Raw genomic sequence first — 22,520 nt, forward strand, 5'->3', positions numbered from 1 at the left:
TTATTTTTTAGAATGAGTTACCCTGTAATTGTTGTTTTGCAGATAATTTATGGCCAAATAGCTATGGGGTCAAACCATTCTATTAATTGGTTACTCGCTGATGTGGAGTTTCCCATAGAACGATCACCTCTCTTGCATTATAATTTCAAGGTATTGGCTGTTTTCATTTAACCTATCCTAATCATTGCTCAATCTAGTCATTACATAGTGTCATTCATGGAAGTGAGAGTGATCTTTCCATCTCAGTTAATCAATGGTACACAAGATGTGTGCACAAATCGGATCAATGATTCACCAGAAATTAATAAAGGTTTGTCTATTTCTTTTTATGTTATCAATGTATTTTCAATTATAACTTATATAGTCTCTCTTCTTCTGTATTTGTGTTTGGGAACATGGAGATGACATTGTATAACCCCTAAAACAAAAAGTAGTAATGCATTTTAACTCAAAGGAAAAAAATTGCCCAACACCCGATACAAGATTTCTTACATCTAAAAAATTCTAAATTCAATTTCCCCTAAACAAATCACATTGAGTCTCAAGAACGGTTTTAAGAATCGATATTAGATCGGGCGTATTGCCAGATCTGCCTTGGTATTGGTCCTGCTGATACCTAGTAATGCATACCTGGGTTGGGATAACCCTTATTGGGTTAGCAAGGAGACACTCAAATCCAAGAAAAAATGGTAAAACAGTAATTAAATCAATGTTTACAAGAGGGTGGCAATTCTGTAAATAGATGTAGCTTATAAGAGAGTGGCAGGGGTGTAATTAGAGAGAACCTTTAAAGGACAAAAGTGTATTTAGATGGAGGAAGGATATAAAAACATAGTTGTCAAGGCGTCTTGGCGGTATTTTATGGGCTAGGCAGTGCTATGCTTTCCATGAGTCATGGATGGCGGTCGCTCTGACCATATAGGCGTCGCCAAGGCAGTCAAAGCGACGCCTTGGTGTGCCATATGGGCTGAGCGACTGCCATCCATGACTTTGGTTATTTTATTTTTATTTTTTCATGTTCTATTTTTTTATTCTTTTTGCTTGCTTTATATTGGTTTGTGTATAAAGAGTCTAATGTACGCTGCTACATGGGATTATTTAGTTTTAAAATGTTAAATACTTAAAAGTTAAAAATCTATCTAAAAGTATAAACAAAAAAGTGAAAACCTAAATTTACTCTAAAGCCTTCGTCTCCTTCAACTCTTCGTCTCCTGCAACTCTTCGAGTCTTCATCTCCTCCAGTTTCGGCAAGCGGCAACATCAACTCGAGTCTTCATCTCCTCCAGTTCCGGCAAGCGGCAACAAAGACTCGACTCATCTTCTCTTCTAGTTCCGGTAAGTCTCTAGTCTCTACTCCCCTAATCTTCTTCTTCTTCTACTTCTCTAATCTCTGTAACTCTGTTTTCCCTTTTTTGTTTTTTTATTTTTTTATTTTAACGACAGCATCTCTACTCTTCCGGTTCCACTTCCGCCAACTGAAACGTGACTCTTCTGGCAAGGTAAGCCCCTAGTTCCCTACTCTTCTTCTCTGTTTGAGTGTTTTGCCTGCTGCTCTTTTTTTTCAAACTCCTGCTGCTTCTCTCTCTTTTTTTTTTTTTACTTTTTATGTTAACGCATGTTACAGGCCCTGCTTCTCTGTTTTTTTATTTTATTTTGATGCCTGCTAGTCTGCTACGGCCTGCTGCTTCTCTCTCTTCGATGCTTCAATTAATCAATTCTGCTTCTTAGTTCTTAGTTTTTACCTTCTTCTTCTTCTCTGTACTCTGTAGTTTGTAGTGGCTTAAATTTAATTTTTAATGATATAAGATATGATATGTATTGAATGTTGGGGGGGGGGGGGAGGGGGAAAACTAAAACTAGAGTGACTAGACCGCCTTTACCGCTTAAGCTCCGCTTAGGCGGCCGCTTTACTGCCTAAGCGCTTAGACAGGCCTCAACCGCCTTGGACCGCCATGCCGCCGTGACAACTATGTATAAAGTGAAAAAATATTATCGAGTGAGGACAAACTTGGAACTGAATGTAAATATAGAACAAAGGAGAATAAAGGAAGGAAAGAGGGGCAATATTGGAAACCAGAATTAAAGGGATTAAATCATTGACGTTGGAAGGTTGTCTTCAACCTTAAGTCACAAACAAATTCAGCAGAAGAAGAACTCAGATGGAAAAGAACTCCCACGACAGGCCTCTGTTTGGCCTGAAATTTCAGATTTAGAGTCACAATCCCAGGCCCTATTAAACCCAGGTGGTAATTCCTACGAACAGCAAGCTGCTGTCGAGTATTAAAGCTATGAAATCAAGAACAAGTAGTAAGAACATCCTTGAAATCAAGTGATCAAATCTGACATAAAATGGGTATAAAACAGGGTGATGCCAATGATTAAATCTGAGATTATTGATGCTTGAAACACCAAGAATGAAATACCAATAATAATCTCACATCTGAGAATAAGAGTGGATCAAATCTGAGATTTAAATCTATGACCAAAATGATTAATCGATGACTGATTATAACAGTACCTTTGTTGCGTTAAAACATAATATAAGGAAAGAGTGAAAGAGAATCAAGGCTTCCCTCCAGCACCCAAAATCCCTCTATCAACCCCCTCGCCATTATCCACTGAATCACACAGCTTACTTAGAATAAATCAATCTCGTAAATTTCACTATCTTATCTGCCATTCTGCCCGAAGGGCCTAACAATGGTTTTTTTTTTATTGCCAGCTTAAAACAAAACCCTACTCTAAAAAGGAATCTTAACTAAGTAGTTATCCCAACTCACAATTGAAATATGAAATATTGATTAACTAAAAGTAAGCCTAAACTATATCTGGGTGTATTGTAGTCTTGGTGGGGAATAAGTATAATGAACCTTCAACCCTCCTAGACAGGATTCCAAGCTCACTCAAACTAGAACCTCAACCTAGAAAAATAGAAGATTTCAATTAAAGTTAAATCTGATGGTCAGATTCAAGTGAAACTTCGTTGCGTTCACCAAGTAAACTGGAGAGTGTGTTCTGTAAAGTTGATTCTGATCTAATGGTTGGATTATCAAATGTAAGGCCATGGGTAGAACTGGAATTTCACCAATTCAGAACTAGGGTTGAACTAATATATCAAACGTGCAATTAATGCAATCTCAGCAACCAAAAAACTCCGAGTGATAGAAAAAATTGATTGAAGGTTCAAATCAGAAATCAGTAGACTTGCAACCCAGTGGCAGAATTGGAATTCCAGAATTCCAGCAGATCTATAAGTCAGATTCTGCCAGAACTAGAATCGAGTCTTTATCTGACATTGTAGATGATTCGATCAAAATCTCAATAGGATCCAATGGTTGGTTTCAAATTAACTGATCATTTATAGAACTGGTTCAAAATTTTTTTGCAGAATCAGGCATAGTTGTCAAGGCGTCTCCTAGGCGACGCCTTGTACTCACCTTGAATTTTGGTGTTGCCTTGGTCGCCTAGGTGACGCCTTATTTTTTAGCCCCCTTGACCGCCTTCGTTTGCCTAGGCGCCTTAACAACTATGGAATCAGGAGATTTTGAATCACAGCAGATCAGATATTCTGATCAGTTTAGATCTGTGGTCGAAGGGTTCTCTAAGGAGGGGTGGTCCTTAGAAACCTTAAAAGATGGCAAGGATCTGCTGGATTGATTACCTGATTTAGCAGATCTTCAGATGATAAAAAAGTGGGACCTAAAACAGGGCATCCGCCAGGTTATAAAGTCAGGGTTATTTGGGTAAGTCAAAATTAACAGCAACTTAAAAGTACCAAAGAAATTCTAAGGATTGAAGCATTAGAATCACATAAACTAAAAAGAAATCCCGAAACTAAGGTTAACCTTTAAAAATAGAAATCCTTCTCTTTCTTCAACTCTTCTCTCTACGATACGGGATAGCTCAAAGCCCAATGGTTGGTTAAACAGGGGGGCGGTAAATCCCTCTCTATTTCCAAAAAATAGAAGGGTACCCATATTCCAAAATGAATTTAAGATGCTTCAATGATGCTCTTTTTTTCAGATTGTGGAGCAAAGAGTACGTTAATATTAGTGAAAACATTTGTTATAACTAAAATATTTGTCTTGAAAGAAAAAGAATAGAAATAAAAAGAACCCAGAATTGGATGATCCCAACTGATCTGGTAAGAATGTCAATTAAGTATATTATCCATTCTCTTGAAGTCTTTAGTAATGTAATTTTAGATTGGTGGGAGACCAACTAGAACCAATAATCAGGATCTGCTATGGATTAGGGAAATCAGCTAGGTCAAATTATGTTACATTTTGAAATTAGGGTTACGGTTTGATGGGGCCTAGGGTTCAATGATAGGGTTAGGGTAGGTTGATGTGGGGAAGCCTTCCAGTGAAGGTCCTGAGATGTTTTGTTTTGTTGAGTGTGTAAACTAGAGTGAACAGCGGATTAAGATTAGAGTTTTTGGGTTTTGGGAAAGTGGAAGAAGAGGGAATCTAGGGTTTAGGATTGCAGTTTAGGGCAGTGGCTTGGGTCGAGTTTCCCTAAAGGTGTGACGGGTATTCGGTCCAAGTTTGAGTGGATTCTGATAATTGGTTTGTTCCTGGCAGAATTTAGGGGTATGGGGAATGATATTCAGAGATGGGGGAATGCTAGGGTTTGGTTTAGAGGATTAGAGAAAAAAGGGTTTGGGGATTGAGATGTGCAATTACTTGTCGACTGAATGATCCTTGAACTTTGCAGCAAAATCCCAGCAGATTATTAAGAGTCTTCAAGATATCGACTAGGGCAGAACTGAAACTGAATTAGCACTTGAATGCAGATCGATGTGGCGAGGCAGTGAAGGCTATCTCAGCCTGGGTATCTCACCCTCACAGCCTATCTCAGGACAGTGTTGTTGCAGAAAGCAAAATTCTTTATTCATAAATCGTGGGGGCTCAATTGGAGCTCTTACATATTTATAGCCTTATGGCTGAAAAGAAAATAGACTCAAACTATGATTCAAAACAGAACTGGGACTACTAACTGGGATTCAAACTTGCACTAGGAATCCTAATTAGAATTACAACTCAATAAAAGACTAAAAAAAATACCAAATAAAAATCTATTTAAACCCTAACTTCTGATGTAGATCCAAGCCTTCTCGAGTTGAAGAAGCCACCCTAAGCATAGGGTCATAGTAGGAGCCGTAATATAGTTTATACTTAGTTTTATTTCTGTGTTTTTAAATTGAACCGGTTCAAATTGATTGCATCCTATGGGTTCAATTTGGTCTAATTTAAGTGAAGTATTCCTATTGGCTAGTAGGATCTTATATCCTATTGGTTACTTAGGAATCTCAGCTGTTTTAAGAGTTTTAAGTGTTTTATGTTGTTAGGGGTAGTTGTGTCTTTTAACTTTGAGTTGTTTTGCTAAGTCACATTCCCTTCCACGATTTAGGAAGGAGGAAGTTAATTTGTATTAGGATTTTGGCCCTGAGGCTTTTATTAAATATCAGATTCGTGGGAGGCTCCCCCACATTATTCAGTTTTAAAAATATTTCGTTGAAGCTTGCTACCTTTGCTGCTACTCCTCTGCTCTATTCGTAAGTGTTGCTGCCTTGTGGATCTCAAGGTGAAGGGCTGGTGGACTCCAGTTACTCCTTGCATCTGTTCATGATCGGGAGGTCTTCTTCTATCAATTTTCAAGCTGCTACTGCTGCTGATCATTAAACCAGTAAGTTATTTACAGAATTCTGCAACCCCTTCTTCTCCTAGTCCTCTACAGCATACCCCATTATTCCCCTGTTATTTTGTTTGAATTTCTTAAACCCTAAACACACTTAATTCTGTCCTACATCATTCCCTCACCAAAACCCCATCTGAATTGGACCATAGCTCCTTCCCCTTGCCCCTTACACTCTATCCTAAGCCCTGTCCCTATTCATCTCTCAAACCCTAAAATCCCCCCAACTCCATTAAACCCCTAAAACCCTAAATTCCAGAATCAGTACTTCCAGCCATCTGATCCCCTCCAAACTTCCATCGAGTTCTCCTCTCATCCCTCCCTACAGTCGATCCAAGTCTCAGCCTTTCATTCCACCTTTAACCCCTCCATCACCACACTTCATTAAAACCCAAAACCTAGAGATCGATAGAACATTCTGCCCTAATTTTGCAGAATTTTCAAACCCATCTAAATCCTAATATTCTTATACCATAATAACCCGCTAGACCTGCCTGTTAAAACCCTATAAACCTTATCATCAACATCCTATCCTAACCCTAATTTTAGCCTAATTTACCCATCCCTAAACCAATCGGCCAGCACTGTTTGTGATCCTCCTTCACTGGTTCCTAGTGGGAATTAATTAAATTCTTATCATGAGTAGGAATCCATTAAATTGCGATTTACCCATCCCTAAACCAATCGGCCAGCATTGTTTGAGATCCTTCTTCACTGGTTCCTAGTGAGAATTAATCCTACATGGACTATATTAACTTCAGCCCATGCGTAATGATGGTGTAGGGAATCCCTACACCTACCCGTTGACTACTCTACGACTGGTGTAGGGAAGAATCGCTACACTTGTGGAAACTAACAACATGAGAACTGGTTATTTGGTACTTGGACATGTGTGGTTGTCATGGCCTATTTTTGGGAGCTCGTGTTTTAAGGGTTGAGTAGGGTATTGGGTCTAGTTTTTTGGTTCTCTCTGTTTTATTCCCGTCAATTTTTGGTTACTATGTCTAGAAACTAACGGCAAGTTCTTATTTTTGATTTTTGGTTATTGTTTCTAGAAACTAACAGCAAGTTCTTATTTTTTTTGTTTTGTTTTGCTTATCTTGTGGTTTACAGGAAGAAGTTGCAATGACATTAGCTCATTCTTTCATGGTATACCTCTAATTTTTTTTAAAAAAAAATAAATGGTAATATTTTATTTTTATTGTTAATCTAAATATTTTGTTTTTAAAATTTTTTAGTTGGAAGATAGAAGGCGGAAAAATAGGAGAAAGCAGGAAAATAGGAGAAGGCGGGAAAATGGGACTGCTAGTACGAGCCTTGTAGTCACAGAAATAAAATCTGTGCCATTGCAACAAGGAAAGTTGAAGTTTAGTTCCTCAAGTTCAGTTACCCCATTGAGCTTTCATGCCTTCAAGCGAGATCTTACCCGTAATTGGATTTCAGCTGAAAGTTATGTAGAGTATTTGATAGCAATTTCTTGTCGACATATTTTGAACCCACTCAATATCTTCATACACGAAAAAGTACCAGTTATTCTATTTCAAAAAACGCAGAATTTTATTGAGTTTTTGAAATGCGATGACTTAGTTCTTCGTTCCCCACAATCAAGGGAAGTTTTTTTGCCCTCACCGTTGCTGCAGTATATAACCAGGTATGTGTGTGTCTGATCTTGCTCCTTGTTAGTACTTCTAGTGTCTTTAATTTGATGTCCTGTGGGTTCCAATATCAAAATAGAAGATAAGTGATGCTTGTGGGCCCACTTAAGTATTAGATAACTCAAACCATGAGCACAAGTGGCAAAACGGTTAATATTTGAAGTCTTAGAAGAGCAATGACAAATCTGTAAATAGTGTGGACAGTGGAAGGTCTTTTTGGAAGATAAGATAGAATTAGATCTAAGCTGGAATAAATTTATTGGATTGGGGTAAATTTGGCAGATAACTTAAAAGGGGAATAGATTAAAACCAACTTTAGAAAGTAGGGGCTGTTCTGTAATTTTAATGAACAGTGTTTTCTTTAAGCTCTCGACAAACAGAAGGGGTGGTAGAACCTGAAGCTATTTCAACCCAGCCAACTCCTCATATGAACACCAATGGATTTGAAATTTTAAAGGTAAGGGACCACCTCACAGACCTCTGAAATCCACTAGATCTCAACCCAAAATAGCAACCAGAATTAAATAAAAAAAATCACAGAAGTTAGAATTGGCAGTAAAACAGAACCAACAAAGGTTTCGACTCTGCAACTCACAGCAGAAAGGTTTGTCTAGCATGATACCCTGAGGTTTGAATATCAAATGACAAACCCTACCCTCAACCAAAATCTCGTACCAAACTGTTCAGTTATGGCAGAGATTGAACAACCAGAATTAAATAAAAAAAATCGCAGAAATTAGAATTGGCAGTAAAACAGAACCAATAAAGGTTTCTACTCTGCAACTCACAGCAGAAAGGTTTGTCTAGCATGATACCCTGAGGTTTGAATATCAAATGACAAACCCTACCCTCAACCAAAATCTCGTACCAAACTGTTCAGTTATGGCAGAGATTGAACTCAACAGCTGGGGCTACAGGTGCCGCCCAGAAACAGAGATCAGAATAGTTTTAAAGAAAAAACTGAAACTACCGAAGTGGGAAAAGAAGAAAATGAGGAATATAATAGATATCAAACCTGGTAGAAGAACCGACTGACTCAGACGAAGGAAAGAGAACAAGAATCGAAGACAAGAGAGAGATATGTACAGCTCACAACATCCATTGCTTTCAACCAAAATAAAATTTCTTTCCAAAAACTGTAATCCCAATCGTTAGGTTACATGCCCTTTTATAAAATAAAATTCCTAATCCTATTGTGAAACTGAAATCATAACTAAATTCTAACTCTATCTAATCCAAAACAGAAGACAATAAAATTGGACTCTTACCTTCCTACGATTTAGTGTTGGTGTTGGGGAATCCTAAACCTACACTACTGGTGGTGTAGGCAAGATTTCCACACCTGTGGCTGGTTTTAGACAGCCAATTTACATCAGGGGTTTTGGGTTTTTGAGTAATGAAAATAGAAGGAATCTAGGGTTTATAGTGTGAGGATGGGGCTAGGGTTTGGATCGAGTGATACTAGGAATGTGAGTGAGGTTCAGTCCCAGTATGGACATAATCTGATGGTGGAATAGGGCTGTGCAGGTTCTAGGGTTTTATTTGAGAAGGGGATAAGTTAGGGTGTTAATGGGATATTAGGGCAGCTGTGTGGATCGAGTTCTCCAATGGGTTGGGGGAATAATCGATCCAAATATGGACTGATTTGGCTGGCTGGTTGGGTATGTGCTGATTTTAGGTTATGGGAAAATTGAAAACAAAAGGGGGAAAGCTAGAGTGGTGTTGTGCTTTTACTATAATTTATTCTACTGGGCCGTTTAGCTCACCCCTTTTTTATGACATTACAGAGGATTGAGACGGAGGTGATCATGGTAGAGTGTTTGAGGGTGACTTGAGGATGTGGATCCAATTATTGTTGATTTATTTTTTCTTTTAGATGGAGATATTAGGGATTTTCTGCTTGTAAACTTGGGTTTTAATTTCTTTGTGATTTTGAATAACATTAGACTGCCACCAGTAGGATTCTTATGGTGTTAACTATGATGGAAAATAATTTATGTTTGAGATCTGGTTATTGATGGTTTATTATGAAGATCAATATTTGTTTTAGCGATCGATTGATCAATGCCCACGAGGGCTAGACCCCTACTTTTATCCGGTCTGGGTCATGACAGCAGCATTAGGAATTTAAAAAATTTAGAGGTGAGAATAACCCCCACCAAATTGTTTTATTAATAGTGGCCATAGGCCATATTCCTAATCAGCCTAGGAGTGTAAAAGTTCCTAGCCTACTTTAATTACGCTTCACAACCTCTCTGAATTATTTTATTTATAGTGGCCATAGGCCATATTCCTAATCAGCCTCAGAGTGTAAAAGTTCCTAGCCGACTTTAATTATACTTCACAACCTCTCTCAAATTCGTGGAGAGGTGTGGACCCAACTTATAATGAAAGAAAATAAAAGAAAGGTGACTCAAGTCACTTAAATTGAACCGTTGGTTCAAACTAGTTTTGGCCCGGTTCAATTTTGAACACTAAAACATGAAAATAAACTAAGTACATAGCTAATCTTGTATGCAACCTATGTACCCCCACTTTAGGTCCATAAAAGTAACCTATTACATTGAAAACCCAGGGGATCAAAGGCCCAACATGTATATAATCCAACCCTAGAGTTATTCCTAATAGAAGCCTTGGTGATGAATCTAACACTTGGACTACTTCTTGTTCTTCATTTTCTTGCGGATGTAGGGCTTCAACTCTGCATCATAACAAGGTGGCTGGCCACTGCCTGAGCTCACCTTGGTGACATGATAACTAGGCATTTAACATGATTTTCACTACTGTTGTCCTTCATTTTTATGTTAGCTGGAAACAAATTGCATTTGTAACTGTTCTGATCTTTATTTTTTTAAATTTATATAGATTTGATATTTTTAATATTTATATTTATTTTTAAACCATTTGCAGAGAAATTTTACTGGGTTTGAAATCCTTGGAGCAGCATAATTTGACGATAATGGGGAATGATCTGTGCCAGTCCTTGATTGTTACTGCTTGTGGGTGCATTCAGTTTGTCTGTTTGTTAAAACTGTCGAGTAAGTATACAATATTAATACAATTGTATTAGGTATTGGTGTTACTATATTTTTGGTCATGTCTCTGTAATTTTATTTCAGGTCCCAAGGCTGTGAAACCAATGCACAACCTTTTCCTCTTAAGTTGTTTGGGAATGAAGTTTCCAATTTTAAAAGATGTGATCGACTTCCAACTTTTATGTACGGACAGGTAAGGAAAGCCAGTTCTATCTGTGGTGACTTGAAAAATACCCAAAAAAGAAATTTAATTAATGATTTCAGAAATATCAATGTCATAAAAAATAATAAAGTCATTTGAAATTCAGTGTAATCTAAGTGCATGAAGTAAACAGCTATGCTATACATTGTAAACTTCTTAATTAAAGCCATAGGACTCCGAGGTGCACACCCTTAACTTCTTGGCAACTCAACTCAAAAAGGGTTTTGCTTCTGCATAATATAGGGTAGAATTGAAGGCTTCAATCAGTCCCAGAATAGGATCATAAACCAGGGAATAGGTCACAAGAATGATGAGTTCAGGCTGTGATAAGGTTGATGGATGTGCTGCTGAGCTAAGGAAAAAGATCAGAATTGGAGAAATACAATATTTTTACAGGCTAGAGGTCTGGAACGGAATAAGAGTATGTAGGTAAAGATCTGAAATAATGTAGGGATTAATTCCAGGGGTTTAATTGCTGCCAGTAGGTGAAATACTACCTGCCAATTTCAAAACCCAAGGCTGGAATCGCAGAACTCGATCCAGGGACAGGCTGAGGTGGTAGGGGGTGAAGTAATAGAAGATTCACAGGTCTAAAAGGGCAGATATTTGGATTGAAGGGTCCTCTAACATGGGGGATATAATGTAATTCTAGAGTGGTAGGCGACCAACAAGAACCAATAACCAGGATCTGCTGTGGATTGGGGAAATCAGCTAGGTCAAAATATGTGAAATTAGGGTTAGGGTTTGATGGGACCTAGGGTTTAGTGGTAGGGTTAGGGTAAGTTGATGTAGGGGAGTCTTCTAGTGAAGGTCATGAGATGTTTTGTTGAGGTTGGGTGTGTAAACTTGAATGAACAATGGATTAGGTTTAGGGTTTCTGGGTTATGGGAAAGTGGAAAGAGAGATGGAATCTAGGGTTTAGGATGGGAGTTTGGGGCAGGGGCTTGGATCGAATTTCCCTAAGGGTGAGAGGGGGTTCTGGTCCAAGTTTTAGCTGTCTCTGATGGTTGGTTTGATCTGGGTAGAATTTAGGGTATGGGGATGATGTTCAGAGATGTGGGGGAGGGGGGAGAATGCTAGGGTTTGGCTTAGAGGATTAGAAGGAGGGTTTGGGGTTGGGATGTTACACTTACCTGTTGACTGAATTATTCTTGAACCTTGCAGCAGAATTCCAGCAATTGATTATGAGTCTTCAAGAGATCGGCCAGGGCAGAACTAAAGCAGGAATGACACTTGAATGCAAATCGATGGAGAGGGGTAGGGAAGGCTATCTCAGCCTGGGTAACTCCGTATCTCACCCTCACAGCCTATCTCAGGACAGTGTTGTTGCTGAAAGCAAAATTCTTTATTCATAAAATCGTGGGGGCTCAATTGGAGCTCTTACATATGTATAGCCTTATGGCTGAAAAGAAAAGCAGGCTCAAACTATGACTCAAAACAGAACTAGGACTTCTAACTAAGACTTCTAACTAGGATTCAAACTTTTGCACTAGGAATCTAATTAGAATTACAACTCAATAAAAGACTAATTAAAATACCAAATAAAAATCTAATTTAAACCCTAACTTCAGCCCACGATTTAATGTTGGTGTAGGGAATCCCTACACCTACCCAGTAACTACTCTACTGATGGTGTAGGGAAGAATCCCTACACCTGTGGCTGGTTTTAGACAGCCAATTTTTATCAGGATAACTCGATCAAAAGCTGGAAGTGGTTTGATGGCTGGATTGGGCAGAAAAGTGAAGGGGCAGAATTAGAAAGTAGGGTCAAAATTAGAAACTAACCACAGATATGGTCTGAGACTTGCAGCAGAGAGGTTTGACGGTTGGAGGCAATTTCTAATGGTTGTAGAACAGTGTTGGGATGAAGAACCAAGCTTGAATCAGCCTCCTGGGCTACCCACTGCAAGGGGTCGATTGGATCGAACACCAGACCCTTCCACCTTTGATAGAACACTAAGGCCCCGTTTGTTTGACGGATAAAAAGGGGTGGGAAACGTTTGAGGGTAGGTCCCACATGTTGTGGGATGGGTTGACAAGGAAAGGAAAGGAAACGAAATAATGGAATATGCATTTTGTGATGGAGTGGGATTTAGTGAGAGAGAGAGGAAATGGACATGGGGTGGGATTCCATGGGAAAAAAAGGAAATAAGAAGAGGAGAGATAGACTCAAAAGTAACTTTTGCATGAATAGTGCCAAAGTCCTACCAATTTGCTAGGACTTTTAAAGTGAATGGGGTGGGAAAAAGAGGGGTGCCACCTCACTAGACAAGAATAAATCCATTTAAGTTTGTGGGCAACAAGTACAGGTTTCCCACCCCTTTTTATGATTTCCACTTTTCTCCATCAAACAAATGGGGCCTAAGGAAACTCCATAGGAGCAAGCAAGCAAAAAGCAGCACAGAATTGAAGCCAAAATTGTGGGCTGTTCTGCCCTCCTAGGTTGCTTTTATAAACTGAAATAAAGAGAACAAGGATTCAAAATTAGAAACTTCCGACTTTGGAGCTTAGTTGAGTTACAAGACACTACCAGCCCAAAATAAATCATGGCTGATGTGAGACTGACTAATCTAATAACAACTTAAATAAAAGACTCAATTACCGGTTCACTAGTTCATTACAAGACTGAAAAATAAATCATAAAACATAAAACATCCCATTTGTAATCGCTAGCAGCGGCCTCTTAAAATCATGATTGCTGCTGGGCAGCAGCCTTCTTCTTCTTCCTTGAATACACTCTAAGCTCTGCATAACCTCTCCCCGGCTTGAAAACATTCGTCTTCGACGAATGTGTGAACGACATCTAGCGTTGGTACAAATCCGGATCAAGCTTCTTAAAGTCATCGCATGTTATCCAAGTGCTATCATGTCCTCGGCAACCCTTCCATTTGACGAGAAAGGCAAGGTAACCGATGCCACGACGAGTGGTATTATACATGTCATCCAAAACCTCTTCAATGACGTCTTCTGTAGGCGGCTTTAAGTTGGGGCAGGTGTAGCATTTGTTCAATGTCACCATCATCAATTTGGTTCCCTACATAGAGATGTAAATCAGCCACGTTGAAGACGTTGCTTATATCTTCAAGTAACTCAAGCACATGAGCGTTTGGTCCAATACACTAACACCTTGTATGGACCCATTTTCCTTTGGTGGAGTTTCTCCGGATTGACACAGACGATCACCATGTCTCCTGGCTGAAATTCCACATATCGGCGATGACGATCAGCTGTAACCTTGTTAACATCATTGCTGAGAGTTATTCGTCGCCGAACATTAGCATGTACCTCCGTGATTTGATGTAGAAACTCATTAGCTTCAATGCTGATGTGTGCTTGTGGTGGTAGGGGAACAAGGTCTATAGGCCGTCGGGTTTGAACTCCAAGTAGAATCTCAAAAGGAGTACAACCTGTTGTCCGATTCACACAGCTGTTGCAAGCGAACTCAGCTATGTCAAGTATGGACGGTCATGTCTTCTCATAGTCACAAACCAAACACCTCAACAACTTTCCCAAACTCCTAGTTACCACTTCTGTTTGCCTGTCAGTTTGCAGGTGAAAAGATGTGGAGAACAGGAGCTTTGTGTTTGATCTCAGCCACAAAGTTTTCCAAAAGTAACTTGTAAACTTTACATCACAGTCAGATACAATATTGTTGGGCAAGCCATGAATTTGCACCACTTCTTTGAAGAACAACTTTGCAATTTGATAGGCGCCAAAGGTTTTGCAGCATGGCAAGAAGTGAGCCATTTTAGAGAAACAATCAACCACCATGATGGAATCATACTGTTCTCTAGTCGGCGGCAGTCCAAGAACAAAGTCCATGCTAATATCAACCCAAGGTGCATGAGGGACAGGTACTGGAGAGTATAAACCTGTATTTTGCTTACCTCCTTTAGCAAGCTGACATACCCGACACCATTTGGTCACATGATCAACATTTTTTGCTATGTATGGCCAATAATAACGGTCCGTCACTTGAACAATGGTCTTATCCTTCCCAAAATGTCCTCCCAAACCTCCTCCATGCACCTCCCTTATGACGTAGGGAAGAGTTTGGAATGCAAAGGCGTGTTCTCAAGAACAAGTTACCATCATGGACAGAATATTTAGGGTGCTGTCCACCCCGCTGCAACTCATCATAGATCACACCAAAGTCCTTGTTAGCTGCATATTCTCCTCGTATTTGTTCAATGCTGACTACATGGGCTAAGAAGGTATTGAGGGTTAAAACCTTGCAGCTCAAAGCATCAACCACCATGTTCTCTTTACCAGCCTTACACTTCTGTGCAAACACAAACTCTTGCAAGTATGCTACCCACTTAGCATGCCTGTTTAATCGACTTTTGAGAACGAAGATGCTTAAGTGCTTCATGGTCAGTGTAAAGAATGAATTCTTTACCAATGAGATAGTGGCGCCAATGTCGTAACACCTGGACAACTGCGTACAACTCAAGATCATATGTTGAGTAGTGCTTCTTGGCATCATTTAATTTTTCACTATAATAAGCGATGGTGCCCTCCTTGCACTAATACACTGCCTAAGCCAACATGTGAGGCATTTGTAGCAACCTCAAACACTCGGTCAAAATCTGGTAGGTGTAAAACTGGTGCTTCTGTCATTGTCTTCTTGATAAGGTGGAAGGCCTTTGTAGCCGCTGTTGTCCATTCTAATTTTCCCTTACTTGACTTAATACATTTAGTAATAGGGGCCATAACAGCATTAAAATTTCGAATAAATCGTTTGTAGAATGTGGCCAAACCATGAAAGCTCGGAACTTTAGTGTCTTTGGTTCCGGCCTGTCTTTGAGCTTTTAACCTTCTCCGGATCAGCTTCCACCCCCTTGGCTTAGAGAATAAAGCCAAGACACGACTTTGGGCAGCAGGAAGGAATATTTCTTGAGGTTTAGGTACAACTTCTCTTGACGAAGGATCCTCAAGACTTGTTTAAGATGGTCATCTTGGTTCTTGCTGTAAACCAAAATATTGTCAAAGTAAACAACCAAAAATTGACCAATAAAAGGACGAAGTACCTGAGTCATAACTCGCATGAAAGTGCTAGGTGCATTCATCAAACCAAAGGGCATCATTCTCCACTGTCCATCCTTGGTTTTGAAGGCGGTTTTCCATTCGTCGTAGGGCGAATACGAATCTGATGATAACTGCTCTTAAGTTCCAATTTATAGAAGACCTTTGCTCTGGATAGCATGTTTAACATGTCATCAAGCTGTGGTATGAATAACCGGTACTTGACAGTTATTTTATTTATCACCCTGCTGTCCACACACATCCGCCACGAGCCGTCCTTCTTTGGAATAAGCAAGGCCGGTACAACACATGGGCTTAATGAGAGCAGTGACGTACAGTACTGTCTCGTAAAGCAAACGAGTTTCAGTAAACGAGATGATGTGGTGTTACCAGCATGTCGTCTCGTAACCAAAGATCATCTAACTCTTTAGTACCCACAGCCGATTCAGATGACTCGGCTTTAACCCTAGAAATGATTCCAAGCTTGATATCTGCTCCATCATCATCTCCTCGTCACTACTGCTAGCTTGATTGGGAGAAGAGCTCATGAGTGGTATTTCCTCTTAAAATGCTTAACCCATCTGTACCTGGTTCAAGGCACTGTCTTTTGGCTGGTTCAGAACCTGTAAGTGGTGCAAGTGCAACAGGTGTCGATGCTGGTTGTTTAGGGAAGTTGAGCTTGGCCTTGTTGTCTCGGATTCTCTTGGCTGCCTCATCATATGCTTTGGCAGCCTCTTCTTTAGTATTATAAGTGTGCAACGAAATGCGTACTCCCTTTCGTGGGTCTCGTATCTCAGCTGCCCATTTGCCCCATGGCCTCTGCCTTATGCCTCTGTATATATTAATTCTTCCTAGCACCAGTTCTTGCTCCTCCTTTCTTGCTCTTGTTCATCCTGATGCAGAATGATCACCAAATAGGGCTTATTTCTTTAGAAATAGGCCTAGGGTTGGGTTATATACATGTTGGGCCTTTGTTCCCAAGGGTTTTTTATGTATTAGGCCACTTTAATGAGCCTAAACTAGGGGCATATAGGTTGCATACGGGATTAACCCAATACTTAGTTTATTTTCCTATTTTTAAATTGAACCGGTTTAGAATTGGTTGCATCCAATTGGTTCAATTGGTCTAATTTAAGTGAAGTGATCCTATTGGCTAAGAGGTTCTTATATCCTATTAGCTAGTAGGGAATCTTCTTTATTTTAAGTAGTTTAAGTTTTTAAGTCATTAGGACTCTATTTTGAGTCTATGTTAGTTTCCTAATCAGTTTAAGTTATCTAATAGGTTAGGGATTGGGTTAGGCCTTTCCTTTTTAGAATAAAAGTCTATTTTTGAGTCTTTTATATAAGGTTGTAAGAGGGCAAAGCCTTGAACACGAATTTGATTAATGAAAAGCTTTTTGTTTGCTGCCATAGTTGCTGCCCTGCTCTGTTGAGTGTTGCTCGTTGAGTGTGCATCCTTGTGGTTCTATCAAGGTGGAAAGGGACTGGTGGAATCCGGTTGACTCCTTACGCCGTGACGGCTGGGAGGATCTTCTTTTTTCGAAGGTGGCTTCATCCTTCAACCATTCAAACTGCTGTTAGAGGATTCGAGAGTGAGTTTGAATTTATTATTTTCTGTTTATCCTTTCTTCCCTTCCCCAATCAATTCCTTTTCTCTTCTGTCCTATTTTCATAAACCCTAGAAGACTCTAAACTCTGATTCAGATCTGCCCCTCCATTGGAATCTAATCAGATTTGGACCATAACTTCCCCTCATCACCATCTCCACTCGACCCTAGCTGCTACCCATTCTGTCCATCCAAACCCTAAGATCCCTCTTCTCCATTGACCCTAAAAACCCTAATTTTCTGCTGGGACACATTCAGCCATCAGAAACCTTACATATTGCAACCGAATCTTCCCCCTAGCCACCCTCTAACAGTCGACCTTAACCCCTGCCCCTAAATCCTACTTTAAATCATAATTTTAGTTGTTTACCTTATTTACAAAAACCGAAACCTAACCCTAATTTCTGCAGGAAATTAAAACTTATTCAAATCCAGATATTTTTATACCATAATGACCCTCTAAACCTGCAGATTAAAACCCTATAAACCCCATTCCCAAATTCCCATCCTAAACCCTAATTTTGCCCTAAAACAGCCCCTAATCAACCCTAAACAGCAGGCTTACCCTAAGCTTGGTTCTACTTGGTTCCTAGTGGGATTAATTCCTATTCTAGGACTACATTATTTTGGTATCAAAGCCATGGAACAGCATGGTAATCAAGTAGTAAGTCCATAAGGAGATCCTATGGCTGCTATGTTGGAATTGTTCCAGAAATTTGCTGCTGAACAAAGGGCTGCATATGAAGCCATCCTGGATAGGTTGCAACGATTGGGAGAACAAAGAGTAACCCTGCCGGAGATTACGGGGATAGACTCGGAGGTTCCAGAGAAGACACAGACGGTATAGAGAACACATATTTTCATTGCCAAAGGAAGTTGAAAATAAATCTGAAGTGGTAGATAATTGTGATGAAAAGAACGTGACAGCCCCTATAGCTTCAAAGATGGGAGTCAACATGTAGAAGACCCTACTGAAGTGGTCAATGTCGAAGAAATCAAGGAAGACAAAGCGGAAACAGCAGAAGATGAAGAGGTGGTTGAGAATACTCCACAGGAAGGCAAGGACCTTCAAGATGCTGTTCTTGAAGAGGTGAAGCTTGTGTCTCATGCATTAGATGAGAAGGTTGCTAACGCTGAAGACTCTATGAACGAGACATTGACAGTTGCTGCTGATTCAGAAAGCGAACACATAGAGTTTGTTCTGCAACCATGGTTCTTCGAAGAGAAAGCTCCACGCCTTGGAGATTTTATCCCCAATGTTCCTGCTTCACTGGAATTCTGTTTGGGGATGGTCAAAGCTGCTGGTCACATGTTGATTCCCCCTCATCACTACAAAATTCGTTCGAATTTTTTCAAGTTGGGGAGAGTTGATGCAGAATGATCACCAAATAGGGCTTATTTCTTTAGAAATAGGCCTAGGGTTGGGTTATATACATGTTGGGCCTTTGTTCCCAAGGGTTTTTTATGTATTAGGCCACTTTAATGAGCCTAAACTAGGGGCATATAGGTTGCATACGGGATTAACCCAATACTTAGTTTATTTTCCTATTTTTAAATTGAACCGGTTTAGAATTGGTTGCATCCAATTGGTTCAATTGGTCTAATTTAAGTGAAGTGATCCTATTGGCTAAGAGGTTCTTATATCCTATTAGCTAGTAGGGAATCTTCTTTATTTTAAGTAGTTTAAGTTTTTAAGTCATTAGGACTCTATTTTGAGTCTATTTTAGTTTCCTAATCAGTTTAAGTTATCTAATAGGTTAGGGATTGGGTTAGGCCTTTCCTTTTTAGAATAAAAGTCTATTTTTGAGTCTTTTATATAAGGTTGTAAGAGGGCAAAGCCTTGAACACGAATTTGATTAATGAAAAGCTTTTTGTTTGCTGCCATAGTTGCTGCCCTGCTCTGTTGAGTGTTGCTCTGTTGAGTGTGCATCCTTGTGGTTCTATCAAGGTGGAAAGGGACTGGTGGAATCCGGTTGACTCCTTACGCCGTGACGGCTGGGAGGATCTTCTTTTTTCGAAGGTGGCTTCATCCTTCAACCATTCAAACTGCTGTTAGAGGATTCGAGAGTGAGTTTGAATTTATTATTTTCTGTTTATCCTTTCTTCCCTTCCCCAATCAATTCCTTTTCTCTTCTGTCCTATTTTCATAAACCCTAGAAGACTCTAAACTCTGATTCAGATCTGCTCCTCCATTGGAATCTGATCAGATTTGGACCATAACTTCCCCTCATCACCATCTCCACTCGACCCTAGCTGCTACCCATTCTGTCCATCCAAACCCTAAGATCCCTCTTCTCCATTGACCCTAAAAACCCTAATTTTCTGCTGGGACACATTCAGCCATCAGAAACCTTACATATTGCAACCGAATCTTCCCCCTAGCCACCCTCTAACAGTCGACCTTAACCCCTGCCCCTAAATCCTACTTTAAATCATAATTTTAGTTGTTTACCTTATTTACAAAACCCGAAACCTAACCCTAATTTCTGCAGGAAATTAAAACTTATTCAAATCCAGATATTTTTATACCATAATGACCCTCTAAACCTGCAGATTAAAACCCTATAAACCCCATTCCCAAATTCCCATCCTAAACCCTAATTTTGCCCTAAAACAGCCCCTAATCAACCCTAAACAGCAGGCTTACCCTAAGCTTGGTTCTACTTGGTTCCTAGTGGGATTAATTCCTATTCTAGGACTACATTACATCCCCTTCCCTGCATGATCTGCTGCTGTTCCTGCATCTGACTTCCTCATTTTTTAGCTTCTTAGTACTCGTTCCTGCTGAGATTTAAGATTACAAAGATTAAAATGTAAGAAATCCCAAACTCAAAACTCCAAAACTAAATGGATCAATTAAACCTTTGGTTGGTTTCTGAGGTTCATCGGATGACTCAGTCATGACTTTGGACCTTTGGACCTTACTTGAGTGACAAGACACTACCAGCCCAAAATAAATTGTGGCTGATGTGAGACTGGCTAATCTAATAACAACTTAAATAAATAAAAGATGCAACTAAACTATGGGATCACAATTTAAATTAGACCAGCTGAACCAACCGGTTTACTGGTTCATTATAAGACTAAAAGTAAAACATAAAACAACTTAGTAGAAATACCGGCAGCAGCCTTCTCAAAATTGTGGCTGCTGCTGGGAAGCAGCCGCCTTCTTTTTCTTCTTCCTTGAATACTCTCAGCTCTGCATCCCTGCATTAAGGAAGAAGTGCCAGTTTTCCATCTCCTTCAAGGCATGTCAGAAGTGTTGACCTTCTTGTTGGCAACCTCCCACTTGACTAATTTTTTTTTTAATACTTTATTCAACTGTTCAGAATCCGCAAATAATGCCTCTTCCTTTGTTGGATTATTTGGATACTTGATCATTTTGCAAATTTAATTATTGAAAGTTGAAGAGAACCAACAAAAGATGAACATGAGGTTATTTATATCAAGTGAGTACAAAAAACCATTATATGTGTACTATGACTTGTATCCATATAAGTTTATTAAGTCAAAGCATGGGATGGATGCTATACAATCATGTGCAGGTTCTCTCATAGTTGTTCTTGAGTGAGATATCATCCTGGATCAGGATGGCATTAATAGGCCCTCTACCTTTCGCGGGAGACTCATGCACTGGGACGCTTTATATATATAAATAAAATTAAAAATAAAAAAATATATATCATGATAGAACAAAAAAGCATAAGTGAGCTGGTGTCTTCTTTTTCATATTTTTTATTATGTTTATGTGTCTATAAGTTATGCGTTGATTTTCTGTTCATATCTATTGCAGTATAAAGGAGGACTGGGTGTTTCATCACCCACATTTTATGTCCCGTGACGGACGAGTGACGTATTTGCAAGCTATTGGCGAGTGGCTGAAGAAAAAGGACGTCATTATTGAGAATCATGTGGAATCAACACTCGCGGAAATTATCAAAGCCTACACAAAACAACAAATGAATGAAGGTGTCCATGTGAAGCAAAATTTTACTTGGAAAAACATGATGGAACCTTGGGTAGAACCCTTCTCAGACGTTTTAGGTATATAACTCTCTCTCTATCTATATATATATATATATATATATATATATATATATCAAGACCTTGTATGTTTATATATCAAGTTCTGTAACCAAGTCTGTTAATTTTCATCAAGTTCATGATTCAAGTTCTCCTTGTAACATCAAGCAACGGATTAATATATATATATACTAACAACAGAAACTATGAAGAGACCAGAACCAAGAATGGGAAGAGAAGAAGTGGTGAAGAGAGGAGATCTGTCAAGAGAGTGATCGAACTTGACAGTTTCCCCCACCCATGCTTTATTTATATAATTGAAACTCCAAATAAAGAGAGGAGTAAGTTAGGAATCCTAGTTACAATATGAATAAATCAGAATTAATCTATCTACTCCTAATTACAATAGGAATCAAAATAAAACATAAATAAACTAGGACTAAACAATCCTACTAGAACTAGGACAGCTCCTAAACCTTAGAATAAGAGAAGGAAACAAATATGAGGAGCCAATCTCAACCAGATGTAATATCCTGATCGAGATTGACTCCCCCCAACAATAGCATGATAATCTTCAACACTCCCCCTCAAGCTGGAGCATACAAATCACCTATGCCCAGCTTGGAACAACTTTTGCGAAATGTAGGTCCAAACAGTGGCTTAGTAAACATATCACCAAGTTGATTGGTAGTAGAAATAAAGGGAGTAGAGACCAATTTCTTCATAACAGCATCCCAAACAAAATGACAATCAGCCTCAATATGTTTAGTCCTTATGTAGGATAAAACCTAGAGACTAAGTTTTCCTACAAGAGCTACAATCCTAACCTAAGGTAGGCACCAAACACTCCTAAGGACTCTCTAGTTAAAGAGGGGGGGGGGGGGCAGCAACATACATGATGCACAAACATGAGGGGGACAGCAATAACAGTGAGCAATGAACAATAGAATAATCATAGGCTACATGTATTCAACTAAACAATGTTCAATTGGTTGCTATTGAGGTTAGAAATCAGGCAGCACTTAGTCAAATTCTAGCATGCATGAACTTTCAAGAATCCCAAAATTGTAAGACTAAGCATAGCAAGAATTTCAACCAACATTCATGTTAAGACATCAACACTGCCAATACAGAGAAACTATAGTATAAAAAAAAAGAGGTGAAAGGGAGTTAAAGATCAAGTTAAGAGAAATAAATACCATTTATGATGTAGGGGTTTCCTAGAGTCTAGGTTTCCTACAAGAGTGAGTCCCTAATTTCCGGGCAGCAAGCATAC

At 39.3% G+C, this 22,520-nt stretch overlaps 1 pseudogene; it reads right to left on the bottom strand.

Annotated features, from left to right (window-relative positions):
• Positions 1–15,950: 15,950 nt before the first annotated feature.
• On the bottom strand, positions 15,951–16,502 carry LOC122669929 (annotated as a pseudogene).
• Between the last annotated feature and the right edge of the window lie 6,018 nt (positions 16,503–22,520).

This window comes from Telopea speciosissima, chromosome 1 (genome assembly GCF_018873765.1).
Source record: "Telopea speciosissima isolate NSW1024214 ecotype Mountain lineage chromosome 1, Tspe_v1, whole genome shotgun sequence".
Classification (NCBI taxonomy): domain Eukaryota; kingdom Viridiplantae; phylum Streptophyta; class Magnoliopsida; order Proteales; family Proteaceae; genus Telopea; species Telopea speciosissima.